The following is a 21,737-nucleotide window of genomic DNA, read 5'->3' on the forward strand; positions in this document are numbered from 1 at the left end:
CCCCAAGGAGTCATTTCTTAATAATTTTAGGCATTTTGTTAAGCTTAATTTGTGCTTCTTTTTCACTCTCTCTGTATTTTATAAAAGTTAATATGTTCTCTTTCATCTTTAATATGATATATACGCATATATACCTGTCTATGTCTTCATATAAATGTACACACACATACATGTATGTATAAACATATTATGTACAACCATACTATGTATAAAATATGCCTTATACAAAATTAGGGGAAAATGAGGTCTCTATATGTGTGTATATGTATGTATATGTGTTTACACACACACACACACACACACACACATATATATGTATATATATATACACGTATATATGTTTCAATATGTTAAAAATTAACATCTATGGATCCATTCATATAGCTCTAGAGATGGGGGAAGTCAATCAGTCAGTCAATAAGCATTTATTAAACTCCTTCTATGTTCCATGTATTGTACTAAGGGTTGAAAGGACCAGAATCCATCTAATTCAATTTTCTCATTAACAAGTGAGGAAAACTACATCCAGGAGTCAAGATGGCAGAGTAAGCAGTAAATCAATCTCATTCTCACTTATTGACCTATAAAACTCAGAAAATATCACCCCAGGAATAATCCTGAAACAGCTGAGCTAGTGGAAAAACAGGGTGGAGCATTCTATTACACTGGGAGGCTTAGGGGATCAGTGGGAAAGGTCCCTCTTGCTCTGGTGGAAGGGGAGTACAGTTCAGGACTACAGGCATCCTGGCAAGCCAGCATCAAGCCCCACCTTAGCGAACCAGTGGAAAATCCTGAGCCCAAGGGTGGTAGAGCAGCAAGCTCCAGGATCCCCCACATGCCATGGCAGATGTCAGATCAGAGAATCACCATGTGTGCTGGTGGCCAGACATACCCCAGGAGCCAACCTTTGGGTGCTTCAGCTCAGCTGTGGGCAGGCAGAAATCCTCCAGCAGCTGAAAACCTATGTGTTTCAGTGCAACCCAGGCCGAATAGGTATCCTTTAACAGCCAGACCTCTACATGCTCCAACACAGCCCCTGGTGAGCAAGCATCCCCCAGCAGCCACACCCCTATGGCCTACCCCACAAGCTTCATTGTATCCCTGGGGAAATGCAGAAAAAAATTCACATGGCCTCAGCACATGCCAGATATCAGCACTACGCCCCCAGTTCAGTACGAGGTAAGCTGATGGACCCCTACAGATTCCAGCTGCCAGCACCTGAGACCCCAGCACCAAAAGCCAGTGACCAGGTCCCTGGCCCCGAGAACAAGAAGCCTGGGATAGTGCTACCTGTGCTCCATTAGGAGAGCTCAACTTTAAAAGCCAGGAATTAGGCTAACATAACAAGCAAAAAGCAGAAATGGACAACTATCATAGGTTCTTTCTATGGAGACAGGGAAGATCAAAACACAAATTAAAAAGAGGACAACATTGTCAATATACCTATATCTGAAACCTCAAGGGGAATATGAACTGGTCTCAAGACCTAAAAGCCTTCTTGGAAGAGCTCAAAAAGGATTTTAAAGTCAAATAAGAGAGGTAGAAGAAAAATTGGGAAAGAAATAGGTGTGCAAGAGAGAGTCAACAACTTGGAAAAGGAAGGACAAAAATTGACCGTAGAAAACAATTCCTTAAAAAATGCAATTGCCCAACTGGAAAAAAAGTTTTCACTGCAGAAAAGAACTCCTTAAAAAGTAAAATTGGCCAAATGGAAAAGAAGGCACAAAAACTCACTGAAGAGACCTCCTTAAAAAGTAGAATTGGCAGTGGATAGAGCATCAGCCCTGGAGTCAGGAGGAACTGAGTTCAATCTGGCCTCTGACATATGACATTCACTAACTCACTCCCTGTGTGATTCCAAGCAAGTCACTTAACCCCAACTGCCTCACCCCCCCCAAAAAAAAGTAGAATTGTAGAATTGGCCAAATGGAAAAGTACAAAAGCTAACTGAAGAAAATAAGTTGTTAAAAATTAGAATTGGATAAGTGGAAGCTAATGACTCTATGAGCCATCAAGAATCAATCAAACAAAATCAAAGAATGAAAAAATAGAAGAAAATGTAAAATACATTATTGGAAAAACAAGTGACCTAGGAAATAGGTCCAGGAGGGAGAATTTAAGAATTATTGGTCTACCTCCAAGCAATAATAATTAAAAAAAAGAGAGAGAGAGAGAGCCAGGGCAACATCTTTCAAAGAATTATCAAGGAAAACTTCCCTGAGGTCCTAAAACCAGACGGTAAAATAGTCATTGAAAAAATCCACAGATCATCTCCTAAAAGATATCCCAAAATGAAAATCCTAAGGAATATTGGAGCCAAATTTCAGAATTTTTAGGTCAAGAAGAAAATACTGCAAGCAGCTAGAAACAATTTAAATATTGTTGCACCACAGTCAGGAATAAGTAGGACCTTGCCCTTCTACATAAAGATCAGAGGGCTAGGAATATGATATTCTGTGAGGCAAAGGAGCTTGGATTACAACCAAGGATCAACTATCCAGTGAAACTGAGCATAATATTTCAGGGGAGTAGATGTGTATTCAGTGAAATAGGGCACTTCTAAATTTTCCTGATGAAACGTTCAGCACTAAACAGAAAATTTAATCTCCAAATACACGACTCAAGGGAAGCATAAAAAGGTAAACAGGAAAAGAAAAAAAAATCTACATGGTATTCATTAAGGTTAAACTGTTTACATCCCTACATGGGAAGATGATACTTGTACCTCTTGAGAACTGTACCTTTATTATGAAAACTAGAAGGTGTATACAAAGACAGAGGATGTGGATATGAGTTGACTTTTGTGATGATAAAAAAAAAGAGGTGAAAAAAAGATTGTACTGGGAGAAGAGGAAAGGAAGAAGTAAAAAAAGGGCAAATTACATCACACGAAATGACACAAAAACCTATTACAGTAGAGGGAAGAAGAGAGAGGTGAATATTGTTTGAATGATACTCTCATCTGATATGACTCAAAGAGAGTACATCATACATGCTCAGTTGGATACAGAAACCTTTCTTACCGTAGGAGAAAAAGTAGGAAAAAGGGGAAAGAAAAGGGAGGTGGGCAGATAGAAGGGAGGGCAGATTGAGGGAGGAGGTGGTCAGAAGCAAAACAAAGGTGAGGAAGAAAACAGAAAAAGGAGAGAGAAAAATATAAACAGAGGGAAAATAGGAGACACAGTAATCATAACTGTGAATGTGAATGGGATGAACTCTCCCATAAAATGGAAGTGGATAGCAGACAGGATTAAAAAACATAATACTACAATATGTCATTTACAAGAAATGCATTTGAAGCAGAGAGATACACACAATGTAAATATAAAAGACTGGAGCAGAATATATTATGCTTCAGCTAAAGTAAAAACAAAAACAAACAAACAAGTAAACAAAAAACAGGGGAAGCAATCTTGATTTTAAACAAAGCAAAAAGAAAAATAGATCTACTTAAAATGATTAGGAAGAAAACTACATCCTGCTAAAAGGTACCATAGACAATGAAGTAATATCAATACTAAACGTATGTGTACCAAGTGGTATAGCATCCACATTATAAGAGGAAAAGTTAAGTGAGTTACAGGAGAAAATAGCAAAACTATACTAAAGAAGGACCTCAACTTCCCCTATCAAAACTAGATAAATCTAACCACAAAATAAACAAGAAAGAAATTAAGGAAGTAAATAGACTCTTTAAAAAGTTAGATACGGTAGACCGCTTGAGAAAATTGAGTGGGGAGAGAAAGGAATATACCTATTTCTCAGTGGTATATGGCACCTACACAAAAATTTGCCATGCACTACAGCATAAAACCTCACAATCCAATGCAAAAAGGCAGAAATATTAAATGCATCCTTTACAGACCATGATGCAATAAAAATTACATGTAATAAAAGGCCATGGAAAGATAGATAAAAATTAATTGGAAACTAAATAATCTAATCGAGTAAGTTGAACAACAAATCATAGAAACAATCAATAACTTCATCCAAGAAAATGATAATAATGAGACAATATGCAAAAACTTATGGGATACATCAGAAGCAGTTCTTAGGGGAAATTTTATGTCTCTCAATGCTTACATGAATAAAATATAGAAAGATGAGATCAATGAATTGGGAATGCAATTTAAAAAGCTAGAAAAAGAACAAATTTAAAATCCCCAATTAAATACCAAATTAGAAATTCTGAAAACCAAAAGAGAGGTTAGTAAAATTAAAGTTAAGAAAACTATTGAACTAATAAATAAAACTAAGAGGTGGATTTATGAAAAACAAATAAAACAGATAAACCTTTTATTTATTTGATTAAAAAAAGAAAGAAGAAAACCAAATTACCAGTATCAAAAATGAAAAGAGTTAATTCACCATCAATCTAGAGGAAATTGAAACAATAATTAGGAATTATTTTGCCTAACTGTATGACAATAAATTTGAAAATCTTAATGAAATTGTTGAATATTTCAAAAAAAATAAAAATTGCCTAGATTAACAGAAGAAAAAATGAAATTATTAAACACACCCATTTCAGAAAAAAAAAAATTGAACAAGCCTTCAATGAACTCCCTAGAAAAAAATCTCAGGGCCAGATGGCTTTACAAATGAATTCTTTGAAACATTTAAGGAAAAATTAATTACAATACTATATAAACTATTTGGGAAAATAGGCAAAGAAGAAGTCCTACAAGATTATTTTTATAATACAAATATGGTTCTGATACCTAAACCAAGAAAATCCAAAACAAAGAAATAAAATTATAGACCAATTTTCCTATTGAAGATTCATTTAAAATTTTTTAAAAATAGCAAAGAGATTACAACAATTTATCACAAGGATAATCCATTATGACAAGGCAGGATTTATACCCAGAATGCAAGGCTAGTTCAATATTAGGAAAACTATCAGCATAATTGACCATATTAACAAAAACTAACAGAAATCATATGATTTTCTCAATAGATGCAGAAAAAGCTTTTGAAAAAATACAATAGTTATTTCTATTAAAAACACTAGAGAGCACTGGAATAAATTGAATCTTCCTTAAAATGATAAGTACCTCTATCTACAACCTTCAGCAAGCATTATACGTAATGGGAATAAGCTAGAAGCATTTCCAATAAGTTTGGGGGTGAAACAAGGATGTCCATTATCACCACTGTTATTCAATATTGTACTAGAAATATTAGCTTTAACAATAAGAGGAGAAAAGGAAATTGAAGGAATTAGAATAAGCGAAGAAGAAACAAATCACTCTTTGCAGATAATATGATGGTATACTTAGAGACTCACAGACAATCAAGCTTAAAACTACTTGAAATGATAAATTTAGCAAAATTGCAGGATATTAAAAACCCCATATATATCATTGGCATTTCTATATATTACTAACAAAACCCAATAGCAAGAGATAGAAACAGAAATTCCATTTAAAATTACTGTAGACATTATAACATATTTGAGAGTCTATATGCCAAAACAAACCTAGGAACTATGTGAACAAAATTACAAAATACTTTTCATACAAATGAAGTCAAATCTAAATACTTTGAAAATTAGCAGCTTGCTCATGGGTAGGCCAAGCTGATAGCAATGACAATTCTACCTGAATTAATTTACTTGTTCAGGGCCATACCAATTAAAGTACCAAAAACTTATTTTATAGAGCTAGAAAAAACAATAACAAAATTTATCTGGAAGAATAAAAGGTCCATAACATCAAGGGAATTAATGAAAAGAAATGCAAAGGATGGTGGCTTAGCCATACCAGATCTTAAGTTGTATTATAAAGCAGCAATCATCCAGACTACTTGGTCCTGGGTAAGAAATACAGTGGTGGATTGGTGGAATAGGTTAGGTAAACAAGATACAGTAATCTACTGTTTGATAAACCCAATGACTCCAGTTTCTGGGATAAGAACTCACTATTTAACAAAACTGCTGGGAAAACTGGAAAATAGTATGGCAGAAACTAGGCACAGACTGTATATCTCATACTGTATACCAAGATAAAGTCAAAATGGGTACATGATTTAGATACAAAGGCTTGTACTATAAGCAAACTGGGAGAGCAAAGAATAGTTTATCTGTCAGATTTTTGGATTTATGGAGAATAGAAGAATGTATGACCAAACAAGAGACAGAGAACATTACAAAATGTGAAATGGATAATTTCATTACATTAGATTGAAAAGTTTTTGCATGAACAAAGCCAATGTAACCAAGATTAGAAACAGAATGTTGGGAAACAATTTTCACAACTGGGGTCTCTGATAAAGTCCTCATTTCTAAAATATATAGATAACTGAATGAAATTTATAAGAATACAAGTCATTCCCCAATTGATAAATGGTCAAAGGATATGAACAGTCAGTTTTCAGATGAGGAAATTAAAGGAATCTATAGTCATATGAAAAAAATGCTCTAAATCACTAGTGATTAGAGAAATGCAAATCAAAATAACTCTGATGTCCACTTCACACCTATCAGATTGGCTAATGTGAGAAAAACAGGAACAAGATAAATGTTGGAGATGTGGAAAATTGGAACACTAATACATTATTGGTGGAGTTGTGAACTGAACAAGCCATTCTAGAGAGCAATTTGGAACTGTGCGTACCCTTTGACCCAGCAATACCACTTCTAGGTCTAAATCTCCAAAGAGATCATAAAAATAGGAAAAGGACCCATATGTACAAAAATATTTGTAGCACCTCTGTGTGGTGGTCAAGAATTCAAAACTGAGTGGATGCCCATCAGGTGAGGAACAGCTGAACAAGTTGTGGTATGTGAATATAATGGAATACAATTGTTCTATAAGAAATAACGAGCAGGTAGACTTCAGAAAAACTTGGAAAGACTTACATGAACTGATACTCTCTGCTATCACATAAATCTCTTTTAGCTCTATTGCTCCAGTTTCTTCATACCAGTCTTCTCTATTGCTAACAATTTCTTTTTCAAATGAGTGCTAAGCCCTCCTCCCAGAAATCAATTTGTGTATACGACATATATATTTATGTGTCTACATGCTGCCATCACCCACCCCATAGAATATAAGTCCCTTGAGGTCAGGGACTGTTTCATTTTCTTATTTGTATTCTTAGTGTCTAGCATAGCATCTGCTACATGGTAGGCATGCATTTGATAAATGCTTGTTGAATTAAATTACATTGAATAAAAATATGCATACATTTAAGGCATTTAACAATTCCATATGTCACAGTGAAAAGAACACCTGGTTTTAGCTACCAAGAGACCAATGTTCTAGCCAGAAAAAAAAAAAAAAACAACTGTAACTAGAAATTTTCACACTTGATTCAAGCAGCAAAAATTTGCCCGGAATTCTACAGGTGGAGAAAAACATGGGAACCACAGGAGACTAACTATATGAAATCTGGTAGTATATAAACTCCTTGAGATCAGGAACTATTCAATTTTTGTGTTTTTTTCTCCACTGCCTAAGACAGTGAGTGGCACATACTAGGTACTTAACACATGCTTGTTGAATGGATGGATGGATGGATGAATGAATGAATGAATGAATGAATGAAGTGCTGGAAGGGTGGGACAGAGTGGGATGAGGCCAGGAATGTTCTTATTTGGGCTATCGTTTTGTAGGTAAGGGTTGGAGTCAGCCTGTCATCTGGTCGATTCTTATTTGAATTATTTTTACAAACTAGGTGGTAGACTCAGGTTTTTCTCTGCTACTGAAGGTGCACACATTCTGTCAGTGTCTTCTAAGTTGCATTGCCTTAAGGAAAAGTTCTTGTCACCTAACCCTAATTAAGGTAATGATCTTCAGTCTGGTTCTACCAAGTTTGTTTTCTGGGTCTCTGATACTTGTTGATCCATAAAAAGAATGGGTAAGACTAGATGATATCTAATAACACTTTTAGTTCTTCTATGTAAGCAAGTCCATCTTATCCCAGACAAGCTAGGCAAGTCTATATTACTATTTTCCCTGTTATGTTTCTCATTAATTGGTCTGCATAGATCTCATATGAATAGGTACTCTAAAAATATCACTTTGGGTGCTGCTGTTCTTATTCATTTATCTCATGTACCTGTTTAATGAATATTAAATAATTCATAATTTTTAGAATTAAATACCATAGTTTATGGTTATAAACTCTCAGGCAATGCTTCATTCTTGATAGTATTCTAAAAGAAAACACAGCTGCTCTTTGGAGTAGAGAGCCAAAAATTGCTGTCACATAAATATCTGGATCCTAGTGATACAATATTTTTTTCTTAGGTTAACAGAACAAATCCCCTATTTTCTTTGCAATTAACAATTCTATCTTTTTAGAGTATAACCAAATCAACATTAACTTTTGGAATTGTAGTTTTCAAATACAAAGCAATTTAATATTTCTTTGTGGGTTGATGTGCTCGTCCCCCTTCACATACTTCTATAGATAATTCATCTAATTACATGCTTCAGACCACCTCTAAGTGAAAAGTGCCCCAAATCTTTTTGTTGAGTTGATTTCTTATTCTTTCTCACTCCACATTTTTAACCACTTGGATATCCAACAAATCTAAAATGACCTATCGAAAGCTAAAATATTTAATCTTACTTCACTTGTGTCAACAGCATGTCAATAGTCACAGATCAAAGATAGTTATAGTTGCTTTTGACAAGTTTACATCATCTTTAATGTCTAATTCTTTATAGATATGTCAGCATGGCTTCATCATGGCAGTCATGAGAAACTAACTTCATTTCCTTTTATCATAGTGTAATTAGACTGAAAGAAAAAAAGGATGTTTTTGATATAGATTATACTAACAAATTTCAAAATATCCTTCATGTTACACATTTTGACAAGATGAAGAATTATTAGCTATACTATAGTAAAGTCAGGTATATTGAGGATTGGTAAAATGACCAGACTGAAAGAGTAGTCACTGAGATCAACTCAAGGCAGTCCATAAACATTTATAAAGCAATTACTATGTGCCTGCTATCATAACAACCATTGGGAATAAAAATACAAAAAAAAAAACCACAGTCTTTGTCCTCAAGGAACATACATTGTATTGCAAGAATACAACACATAGAAGCAAGGTGAAAATAGGGTGGGATGGAGGTACCCACGGAGTTATGCTAGAGAAAGTTTATGAGTAGAGCCTGGAGAGGAATGCAGACATGGCTAGCCTGAGTACTTTTGGGAACAGTCTGTGAGGAACAAGCAAAGCAGAGAAAGGGGTTAAAAGGGGTCAGTGTACTTTCAGAGTGAGAAGTCTAGGGTAAAGGAACTTCTAGCCTGAGGAAACTTCTTCTTGTTGCTGCTCAGCCATTCAGTCATGTTTGACCCTTCACAACCATGCTCTCCATGCAGTTTTCTTGGCAAAGATATTGAAATGGTTTGCCATTTCCTTCTCCAGGAGATTAAAGCTCCCCCCCAAAAAAAAAAGTTTAAGTGGCTTCCCCAGCAAGTGTCTGAGCCTGGATTGCAACTCAGATCTTCCTGACTCCAAACCTAGGGCTTTATCAACACTGAGCCACTTAGGTGCCTCCTAGGCAAACAGAATCTAAGTGACTTGCCCAGGGTCATAAAGCTAATTAGTGTCTGAGGTTGTTTGGAAACTCAGGTCTTCCTTACTCAAGACCCAGGGCTCTATCCAGTGAACCATCTAGCTGCCTGGAGGAAGCTTCTATGTCATGGTAAAGGAAATCCAGAGAGTTGAGATGTGGAGTCAAAACAGTGAGAGAACCACTCAGCAGAACTTTCCCAAATTCCCATCCAAATAACTCTAAAATAATGTCTTACATCAAATTATGGACTGCCAGAATCAACAAAAAATTGGGTAAAACATTTTCTAGTACAAGACAACTTAGGAAAGGAAATCAGAGTGCAGGATAAGTAAGCCACATTTTGGGGGGTGGCTGCATTGGCGGCAACAGCAGCTTCTGAAGCTCTCAGTCCATGTACTGTGGGGGAGGAGGGGTCAGACAACTGGTCAGAAAAGGATTTAAAGGGTCCCTTTGTTAGCACTATGTTGAGGATTCTGTTGCATAGCCCAAATGTGGTTCTGGGTCACAGTCACAGGGTCAAAAAAAAAAATAGCACTAGCCACTACAGGGGAGCAAGGGGCCCAGGTAAAGGTTTTAGGACAAAGAAAAGTACTTGTGGTCACTCATGGGGAAGTAGGAACCCAGGTCTCAATCTCAAGGCAGAAGGGAGCACTAGCATTTCGAGTTGGTCACAGGACCCAAAAGAGCTACTGGAAGAGCTCAAAAAGGATTTTTTAAACAAAACAAATAAGTGAGGTAGAGGAGAAATTGGGAGAAGAAATGGCAGTGATACAAGAAAATTATGAGAAAAAGAGTCCAGAACTTGATAAAGGAAGTATACAAAAGTAGTGAAGGAAATAGCACTTTAAGAATAAAATTGGCCAAATGGTAAAAGAGGCACAAAAATCACTGAAGGAAATAATGCCTTAAAAATAAAATTGGTGGATCTTCTTCCTGGAGACATGATGACAGAGTAAATAGAATATTTAAAAAGTTAGATATGACAGACCTTTGGCATCATTTAGACATAAAGGGTGGTACAAAATAGCAGCAAGCAAATTAGATGAGCAAGGAATAGTGTACCTATCAGATCTATTGGTGGGGCTGGGGAAAAAAAATTCATGACCAAACAAGATAAAGAAAGCATTACAAAATATAAAATAGACATTTTGATTATATAAATTAAAAAGCTTTTTTAGGAACAAAACCAATGCAACCAAAATTAGAAGGAAAGCAAAAAGCTGGGAAACAATCTTTACAGCAAGTGTCTCTGATAAAGGCTAGTTTCTCAAATATGTAGAGAACTGAGTCAAATTTGCAAGAACGCATGCCATTCCCCAAATGATAAATGGTCAAAAGATATGAACAGGCAGTTTTCAGATGAAGAAATTGAAGCTATATATAGGCATATTACAAAGTCCTCTAAATCATTTTTGATTAGAGAAATGCAAACTAAAACAACTCTGAGATACCATCTCAGACCTATAAGATTGGCTAATGTGACAAAAAAGGCAAATGATAAATGCTGGAGAAGATATGGGAAAATTGGGACACTAATGCACTGTTGGTGGAGTTGTGAAATGGTCTAAACATTCTGGGAACAATTTGGACCTATGCCCAAAGGGTTTCAAAACTCTGCATATCCTTTAACCCAGCAATGCCACTATTAGGTCTGTATCCCAAAGATAACATAAAAAAGGGAAAAGGACTTATATGCACAAAAATATTTTTAGCAGTCAATTGGGGAATGGCTGAATAAGCTATGGTATATGAATGTAATGGAATACTATTGTCCTATAAGAAATGATGTACAGGTAGATTTCAGAAAAACCTGGAAAGACTTCAACAAACTGATCTAAAGTAAAATGAGCAGAACCAGGAAAACATTGTGTACAGTATCAGCCACATTGTATGATGATCAATTATGAATGATTCAGTTCTTCTCAGGAAAATAATGATCCAAAACAATTACAAAGGACTGATAAAGGAAAATGCTATCCATATCCAGATTAAAAACAACAACAACAACAACAGCAACAACCTGATGGACTCTGAATGCAGACTTTTTTTCATTTACTTTATAATTTCTAGTGTTTTTTTTTTCCTTTTGATCTGTTTCTGGTTCAGAACTGTGACTAATATGGAAATATTTTCACACAATTGCACATGTATAAGCTCTATCGAATTGCCTGCCATTTTCAGAAGGGGGGATGGGAAGGAGGGTAGCAGAAAAAATTGGACCTCTAAATTTTGTAAAAATGAATGCAAAAAATTTTCTTGACATGTAACTAGGGAAAAAGCAAAATGAGCAAAAAGAAAAAAGAGGCACAAAAATTCACTGAAGAAAAGGACTCCTTCAGAAACAGAGTTGGTGGGAGTAAAAGCAGTGACGTGTTTCAGCTCTCCCCCAAACTCCTCCAAATAACTGTATAGAAGAGGTCTAAACAAATTCTAAAGTAGCAGAACCCACAGAAAGACAGTGAAACAAATTTCCACCAAAGACAACCTGGATGGTTGATCAGAAAGGTATATGACACCAAGCGGGGAGAAGAACACAATTTGACGTGAGCACATATGCAAAACAGACCTCAGCAAATCTGGAGCAGTCCTCAGGGAACTGAATCACGGGCAGCAGTGGCAGTTTCCAGACTTCTCAACCCATGAATGCCAAAGAAAATGTGGAAAGTCATTAGGAAAAGTCTGTGATTGTGGTGAGAAAGAATTTCAGTCCTCGCCCCAGAACCTGTGCGTGGCCCTTGGGCAGTGGCTGGTTCCTGAACTTGCAGCCCACAGATTGAAAGGGAATTGAGTGGCTGATCAGAGGGGGATTGTAGGGATCTCTTTGCTGGTGCAGGATTCTCTTTCTTTGTCTGTGCTTGGATCTAGGTCGGAGTTTTGGGTGGCAATCCTGGGGCAAGAAGGAGTGCTGGTGTGGTGGAGTTTGTGCCTTGGTTGAGAGTGAATCTTGCTCACAGCACCAAGGCAGAAAACAGTGCTTGTGGTCACTCATAGACCAGAACACAGGCCAGGAAAGGAGTAAACACCTTGCCACCTATCATACCACCACAGAAGAACTGAAAATATACAGGTACCTAGAAGTAGCTCAGAAAACAGCTGCACAAAACCCTCAAAGCTTGTGACAGTACATTCTCCACACTCGAAGCAGACCCCTACCTTAACAAAAGAGTTTATAACTCAAGTAATTGTCTGGGATCATGAGTAAACTTCAAAAAAAAAAAAGCCAGACTATAGAATCTTTCTTTGGTGACAAAGAAGATTAATATATACAAGAAGAGGAAGACAACAAAGTTGAAGATCCTACATCCAAAGCCTCCAAGAAAAATATGAATCATTCCCAGGCCATAGAAGAGCTCAAAAAGGATTTTGAGAAGCAAGTAAGAGAAGTAGAGAAAAAAACTGAGAGTGATGCAAGAAAATCACGAAAAATATGTCAACAGCTTGCTAAAGGAGACCCCAAAAATACTGAAGAAAATAACACCTTAAAAAAAATAGCCTAACCTAAATAGCAAAAGAGGTCCAAAAAGCCAATAAGGAGAAGAATACCTTGAAAAGTAGAATTGGCCAAATGGAAAAGGAAGTCCAAAAGCTTACTGAAGAAAATACTTCCTTAAAAATTAGATTGGAGCAATTGGAAGCTAGTGTTTTTATGAGAAATCACAACACTGTAAAACAAAACCAAAAAAATGAAAAAAAAATAGAAGAGAATGTGAAATATCTCATTGGAAAAACAACTGACTGGGAAAATAGATCCAGGAAAGAGAATTTAAAAATTATTGGACTATCTGAAAGCCATGATCAAAGAAAGAGCCTAGACATCATCTTTCAAGAAATTATTACAGAAAATTGCCCTGATATTCTAGAACCAGAAGGTAAAATAGAAATGGAAAGAATCTACCAATCACTTCCTGAAAGAGATCCCCAAAGGAAAACTCCTAGGAATATTGTAGCCAAATTCCAAAGTTCCCAGGTCAAGGGGAAAATATTGCAAGTAGCCAGAAAGAAACAATTCAAGTATTGTGGAAACACAATCAGGATAAGACAAGATTTAGCAGCTTCTATATTAAGAGGCTGGAGGGCTTAGAATATGATATTCTGGAGGTCAAAGGAGCTAGGATTAAAACCAAGAATCACATGCCCAGAAAAACTGAATATACTCTTTCAGAGGGAAAAATGGATGTTCAATGAAATAGATGACTTACAAGCATTCTTGATGAAAAGATCAGAGCTGAATAGAAAATTTGACTTTCAAATATAATACTCAAGAGAAGCATGAATAGGGAAACAGGAAAGAGAAATAATAAAGAACTTATTAAAGTTGAACTGTTTACATTCCTATATGGAAAGATGATATTGGTAACTCACAAGACCTTTCTCAGTATTAGGGTATTTGGAGGGAATATACATCTATCTACCTATCTATCTGTCTATCTATCTATCTATCTATCTATCTATCTATCTATCTATCTATCTATCTATCTATCCACAGAGGGCATAGAGTGAGTTGGATATGAAGGGATGATATCTAAAAAGTAAAATTAAGGGGTGAGAGAGGATTATACTGTAAGAAGGAGAAAGAGAGAGGTAGAATGGGGTAAATTATCTTACATAAAACAAACATGAAAAAGCTTTGACAGTGGAGGGGAAGAGGGGGGAGGTGAAAGGGAATAAGTGAATCTTACTCTTATCAGATTTGGTTTAAGGAGGGAATAACATACACACTTAATTGGGTATGAAAATCTCTTTTACCCTACAGGAAAACGGAGGAAAGGGGTAAGAGAGGAGAGGATGATAGAAGAGAGGGCAGCTTGGGGGGGGGTAATCAGAAGTAAACATCTTTGAGGATAGACAGGGTCAAAGGAAACAATAGAAGAAATGGGAGGCAGGATAGAATGGAAGGAAATAGTTTTCCATAACATGACTTTATGGAAGTGTTTTGCATGACTGCATGTGTATAAACTATATCTAATTGCTTGCCTTCTCAATGAGAGTGGGTGGAGTGGAAGGGAGAGAATTTGGAGCCCAAAATTTTAAAAAACAAATGTTGAAAATTGTTTTTACATGCAAGTGGGAAATAAGATATACAAGAAATGGAGTATAGAAATTTATCCTACCCTACAGGAAAATAGAAGGGGAGAAGAATAAGAGAAGAGAGGTAGATAAAAGAAAGGGTAGATTGGGGGAAGGGTAATTCAGAACGCATGCTGTTTTGAGGTGTGGGAGGGGAGAGAAGGGGAGAAAATCTGGAATTCAAAATCTTGTGGAAGTGAATGTTGAAAACTAAAAATTAATTAATTAATTCAAAAAAATAAGTTGAGTGTTATGAAACCTGAATTGGCTTCTCTTTTTAGGGAGAAGGCAATTATTATGATTGCCTAAATGAACAAACTATACCACCAAGAAACAACTTTCAAAGAAAGTCTAACTCAAGACTATTCCAATTATACTTCTTACAAAATAATAATTTTATTTAATCGATTGCTTTAACATACGAATTGTGATAAATGGTGGATTCAACTGGCTATCTCACAAATAGGTTAGCTAATATCTTACTATTGTAAGATCTTTTGAATGAGAAAAATCTAAGAATAGATTCTGACAGAAATGTTAAAACCTAGACTGCATATATGAAGCTCACAGTCTGAAAGAGGAAGACTCCAAGGAAAACAAATATTCACATTAATCAATTTATAATTAAAACTTTAATCCAGAGGGTGTCAAAAACATTACAAATGATATCATGAAAAAGTCTCAAACAGTAAGTAAATTTTGAAATAAGAATACCTGTCCACTACAAAAAGATAGCGTAACCTTAGAAGTGAAACTGCTAACTTCTTGAAATCTCTAAAGGTTTTCTATCAAACTAGTTACCACTTAGGAAAAAGATGTTTTGTTTTGTTTTGTTTTATGTGTAAAACACCAATTAAAACTTTTAAATAATATAGTTTTTCTTTTAGGACTTTCAATGTTGCAGCTTAGAACAGCTTATATATTTGGTTTTAAACCAAACAACTTTATATCTTGACATGTGTCACAGTTATGAGACAATAAATTCTCACAAATAGAAGTACATTTTTATAATGTATTGATCTTCTCAATCTTAAACAAAGCTTGTAATATTCTATAGATGTTCCTGTCGAATGAAAGGTTACTGCCTTTACATTATTCCTCTCGATAGTCAAAGTTCTACTTCCTGTCATTTGTACTATAGCAATTATGAGACCTGGAAAATGAGGAATAGAACTTATGATATTTCTCCCATGATAGTAATTTCCCCCTTCCATTTCTAGGAAAAGATTTGCTCTATATGTAAAAAAAAAAAAAGCCTCCTCTCTGTGATGATTTGCTGAGAAATGAAGGACTTCTTCAATGATCATCCTAAGAGTACTGGTAACAAAGATTTGTCACACAATGACAATGAGTTCTTTTTTTCAACCATTCCCCAATCTTGCATTTGGAACAAACTTGAGAGTGGTCCATAATGCCTGAAAATGTACATCAATTTAATCTTATTGCCAATACTCTCAGAGTTGCCTTCATAAATCCATGTGATACTCAATCTACCTACGATCCTGTCTCTCCATTTGTGGAGGACAGTAAAGAGCTGCTTCTGGGAGAATTGTGATGGTGTGTAAGTGAAGTGCCTTATAAAGACTGTGGAGATTATGTGGACATTCTATACCTGGTTCCAGTTGGCCAGCCACATTGTTGGGAAGAGCTTTTTTCCAACTGGCTGAATAGCCAGAAACCTTGATTTTTTTTCAGAAAGGTCTGAGTCAGCTTTGACCATATCTCTTTGCTGCATTTCCATCTAAAGAAGCATGGTGACTTTTTCACTTGCCACATCTGCTAAAAGACTATGATACTGTAAGCTTTGCCCTCAAAAAACCAACCTAAATCCTTGACTTTTTTATGTATTATTTTTCATTCTGGGCATAGAAAGTAAAGTCTTTTACTTGGTCAACAGTGTAAGACATAGGAATCCAGGAGTTAAAATCCAGGTCAGGTTTGGGTGCTAGGTCAGTATATTCCCAGAAATTACGTGTAGAAATGACCTTTGGGACTCTAGCACAGTGAAGGACTCACCAACCAGTCATGTCACATCAGGACATGAAACCAAAGCTATTTAGGAAACGAACTAAGTTATTAGCCTTACCCTGAACCTCATTTCACAAACAAGGTGGTATAGGGAGATTATAACCCCAAGATATTGGGGAAAATGTTTGCATGTTTTTGTTATATCTTGCTACATTTTCAAAGCAATGACTTTGAGTGGTTAAATATGACTAGTTGCTGGTGCCCTAACAAATTCAGAAACATTATCTAAAAAGGAGATTGAGACCCCATGGAAGTAGAGAAAGAGACACCCATAAATCCCTTTAGGTACCTATGGACTCTGAGGAAGTAGATAAAGCCCATCTCACCTTGATGGAGTGGGGCCAGAACACATGTATTTTGTGGGGCCTCATCTGGCATAAAATTGGGATCCTGGGAGAGATTCTCTATCTGGGACTATAGAGTTTGTATACCTTCATTTATAGAACTGTAGAGAAATTGTGAAAAAGAAATAGATTGGGCTGTAATTATACAGTCAACTTTCAAATGTCTATTCCTTCACAAGTCAGTTTCACTGAGATTGTCTTATAGACCTTTGAATTTGATGAACGTTGATAATTTGAATACCCATGCTTGCGACAATGTTGAATTCTGCGTAAATATTGATACTGAGTCTAATGAGAGAAATATGGAGTTTGCATCACTAGAATCCTGGTATCCAACTGAGAAATATTGATTTTTGTTTTTAGTCTTTGTACAGGACTAGACTACTTTCCATATTTTGATATCCTTATACCCCACTATTTCATGGTATAAAATTTGTTTCACTATGTGCCTGGAAATCACAAATAAGCAACCCACAGTGCTTAGCTCCTTTACTTGATAGCCTCAAGCATCTCTGGATGTATTTGACCTTTTCTATTAAAAGATAACTGACCCAACTTTTCTTTTCTTTTCTTTTCCCATTAAGTGAGTTTTCAGTTCCATTTGTAGGTGTCAAGGATGGATTGGGGGGTGTGGTGCTCTTTGGGATAAGGATTCAATGAAATTTGCCTGAATCTTTCAGTTGATTGCCTATGGTGCAGGGACGTCTAAAGGCCTCATGTTCAGAGAATGATCTAGCACACATCTTAGCTGTTTGATTCTGTGCATGTTATTTAACCTTTCAGTGTCTCCAGGTAACTCTAACAGTATCAAATGCACCTTTCCCTATGGGGAGAAGGCACCATGAGCTGTTGTCCTGCCCGTTGTTATAGGTATTGTAAAAATAAGCGTACCCAAAATCCTGTTTCTGCAAGGGAACTCCTGATGCCAAGGTAAGAATCTTCAATCTTAATAGAAAGAAAGCAAAAGAGGATGAATTTCCATTGTGTGGCCATATGGTGTCAGATGAATATGAACAGCTGCCATCAGAAGCCTTGGAAGCAGCTCATAACTGTGCCAAGAAGTACATGGTGAAGAGTTGTGGCAACGATGGCTTTCATATTGTGTCGGCTACATCCTTTTCATGTCATCCACATCAATAAGATGTCGTCATGTGCTGGGGCTGATAGGTTCCAGACCGGTGTATGGGGAGACTTTAGGAAGCCCTAGGACATTGTAGCCACTGTACACATTGGCCAAGTTACCATGTCAATTCAAACCAAGGTCCAGAATGAAGAACATGTGATGGAAGCTTTTCGTAGAGCCAAGTTCAAGTTCCCTGGTCACCAGAAGATCCACATCTCCAAGAAATGGGGTTTCACCATATTCAATGTTGATGAGTTTGAGAATATGACAGCTGAGACGCATCTCGTTCCTGATGGCCTTGGGGTTAAGTACATCCCCTTGGACAAATGGACTCATGAGGGGTGTGTGCTGTGGTCTACCTTTCACAGGCATAAATAAACTACATACTGCTAAAAACAAACAAACCAAAAACAAACAAACAAACAAAACAGTATCAAATGTAGAGCTTCCTGCTTGAGAGTTCTCTATACCAGTGAAAGTATAGTCCCGTGCAAGTGTGGGCATGCATAGCTGCATTGGTGTGCAAATTAACTGGAAAAAAATAAAATAATTGCATTTGCTGACATCCCAGAAACCTTACAACATTATAAGTCTTTGAAATCTTTAAAATTCAATGACCCCTCCATTTGTTTCAGTTACTTGGTTTTCTTGTTTGTTTGTTTTTGTTTTTGTTTTGTTTTGATTTTTTGTTTTGTCGTGGAATTCACAAGATGAATGTTTATCTGCACTGCTGAGCTATGGTAAAGAGTTGTATTGTATGATGCCATATACACTTGGGAATTCCTTCAATTCTGAACTGAATTTAAAACTGAATCTCATCAATATAATTGCATTTGCCCAATCATCAGTACTCAGTCTTTTTTTTTTTCTTACCCATGATAAACATAATTTTCTTCATAACAATGATTAACAAGTAGCTTTGTTTTGTATGGGTCTTTCTTTTCTTCCAGCTTCAAGAAATCTAATATTCATAATAGAGCAATCAGTTACAGCCCCTCCAGTTGTCAGGTGCCTCTGAAAGTCTTTGCTAGTTATCTGAGGACTAATAAAACTATGTTGTAAAGGCAAAAGTTTATTAGTTCTTGAACTTGTTCATTTTCAACTACACTTTCTTTCACACTCTTTTGTAATGGGTCCTGTTCCATTATGAGCTTGAATCTTAAAATGTTTGCCTTCCCCATACAACAGCCACCGAAATACATCTAATAGTCATTGAAGTATGTTCCTTAAAACCTGCAACTTTTGCACAACTCCTTGTAGTGATAATTATTCCTTTAAAATCTCAGAATTTAAGTACACCAAAAGAGCAATAAAAAAAATATGTTGGCAAGAAGAACTAATTAAAGGTAAGGATACTGACAGTTTCATCTGGTGAAAGTCAGATATTGTGAATCAACCTAGCATCAGGAGAAAAATATAGGCATTTCTCTTGATGAAACAGGACAAATCTATGCCAAAATTAGTCCTTGTTCCAAGTGATTCACGTACGAATGCATATATGTGTGTGTAAAATGTATGCAGTATAATACAGAATATGTGTTACATGTGGGGAGAAAGAAAAAACACATAAATACATATTTTAATTGATGAATGGCTAAGAATTTTTCACCACTCCATAGTATGCTTATTTAACTGCCACCTAACTTTGAAGTTTTATATTCACTTTGAAATTCACTGAAACTCCTACTTATTTTTATATTAAAAAAAACTGTTGCTTAACTATCATTTTTCAATTCTGTATTTGTGAAGTTAACTTTCTGGATTAGAGTAAAAGACTTTTACATTACTCCTTATTATGCTTATGTTCAATCTTATTAGATTTGGTCCATTGTTTTAGCCTATTGAGTCCTTTTGGGATCCTGACTGTCCTTCAAAATAGTAGTTACATATCAGCAAATTTGATCTAACAATGTAATTTCTATGATTCTTCATAGGATTAGCATGAAGATCAAGGTGAATGAGGTAAATAGAAAGTTTTGCAAAACTGAATGAGCTGTATAAATATTAGCTCCTGCTGCTGCTGCAACTCTTAGCACTCAGTAGCAACTCCCCAGTAAAACTTGACTTTTGCTCTTCTACAGGACTTAGATGACTCTGGAAGAGAGAGTGAGGCTGACTCGGCTTCACTTAAATCCAATTTACAATTCAAATGAGTCAAGACATTATCCCATGATGTCATTGGTCCTGTTTGAAAATGAAGGAAGACTAACAACTGCCACTGGGGTTTGGCTGTTACTATTCATCCAGGTCTTTGATAAAAATCTTGAAAAGCAGAAAGGCAAAGAAAGTTCCCAGTAGTATTCCACTAGATACTCCCATACAAGTTGATAATGGTCAACCTCCATATTAATGAAAATGTGAAGCCAGCCGTGTTTTCATTACCTTTTAGGTTTGACTCCTGACTCTTTGGATTATCTTTTCTTTTCTTTTTTTTTAAGCTTTTTATTTTATTTTTAATTACATGTAAACATATATCTCCCTCCTTCCCTCTTCTCCCCCCTCCTTTGAGAAGGCAAGGAATTTGAATATATATGTGCAGTCACGCAAAAAATTTCCACATTATCCATGTTGAAAAAATGCAGACAATAAAAACAATAATAAAGAAAGTTTTTTGTTTTGTTTTGTTTATTTTGTTTTTTTAAAGCATGTTTCAATTTACATTCACCTTCAATCAATTCTTTCTCTGGGGTAGACTGCATTTCTCATCATAAGTCCATCAGAATAGTTTTGGATCATTTTTATTGCTTAGAATAGTTGTCATCCACACTTGATCATACAATATTGCTGTTACCATTTACAAAGTTTTCCTCGGTCTACGCACTTCATTTTACATCATAATATATGTCTTCCCAGGTTTTTTTCTGAAAACATCCTGCACATTATTTCTTATATTTAATAGTTCTATAACAATTATATAACATAACTTGTTTAGCTTTTCCCTGATTGATGGGCATCCCTTCATTTCCCAATTCTTTGCCACCACAAAAAGCTGCTATAAATATTTTTTACATATAGGTCTTTTTCCTTTTCCTTTTATCTTTTTCGGGTACAGACTTGTAGTGGTATTGCTGGGTAAAAAAGTATGCACAGTTTTATTGCCCTTTGGGTATAGTTCCAAATTGCTCTCCAGAAAAAACAACTCTGCCAACAGTGTATTAGTGTCTCATTTTTCCACATACCCTTCAAAATATGTTATTTCCCTTTTCTGTAGTAATAGTTAATCTGATATGTGTGAGGTGGTACCTCAGAGTTGCTTTAATTTGAATTTCCATGAACAATAGTGATTTAAAGCAATTTTTTCATATGACTATAGAAAGCATTTGTTCATATCACTTTGATTTCTTCTGAAAAACTGCCTGTTTGTGCTGTTTGAACGTTTATCAATTGGAAAATGACTTGTATTCTTATAAATTGGGCTCAGTTCTGTATTTGAGAAATGAAGTCTTTATCTGAGAAACTTTCTTATCGCCCCCCAGGTTTTTTTGTTTTCCTTCTAATCTTAGCTGCACTAATTTTCTTTATTCAAAAATTTTTAATCTGATGTAATCAAAATTATCCATCTTACATCCCATAATGTTTTCAGTCTCTTATTAGGTCATAAATTCTTCCCTTAGCCACAAATTTGGCAGGTAA

At 35.8% G+C, this 21,737-nt stretch overlaps 1 pseudogene; it reads left to right on the forward strand.

Moving 5' to 3' along the window:
* The first annotated feature begins 17,822 nt into the window (after nucleotides 1-17,822).
* Nucleotides 17,823-18,328, forward strand: LOC110202484 (large ribosomal subunit protein uL16-like; annotated as a pseudogene).
* Nucleotides 18,329-21,737: the final 3,409 nt, after the last annotated feature.

The sequence above is a fragment of the Phascolarctos cinereus genome, unplaced genomic scaffold (genome assembly GCF_003287225.1).
Source record: "Phascolarctos cinereus isolate Bilbo 61053 unplaced genomic scaffold, phaCin_HiC Scaffold_726;HRSCAF=1367, whole genome shotgun sequence".
In the NCBI taxonomy this organism is placed as follows: domain Eukaryota; kingdom Metazoa; phylum Chordata; class Mammalia; order Diprotodontia; family Phascolarctidae; genus Phascolarctos; species Phascolarctos cinereus.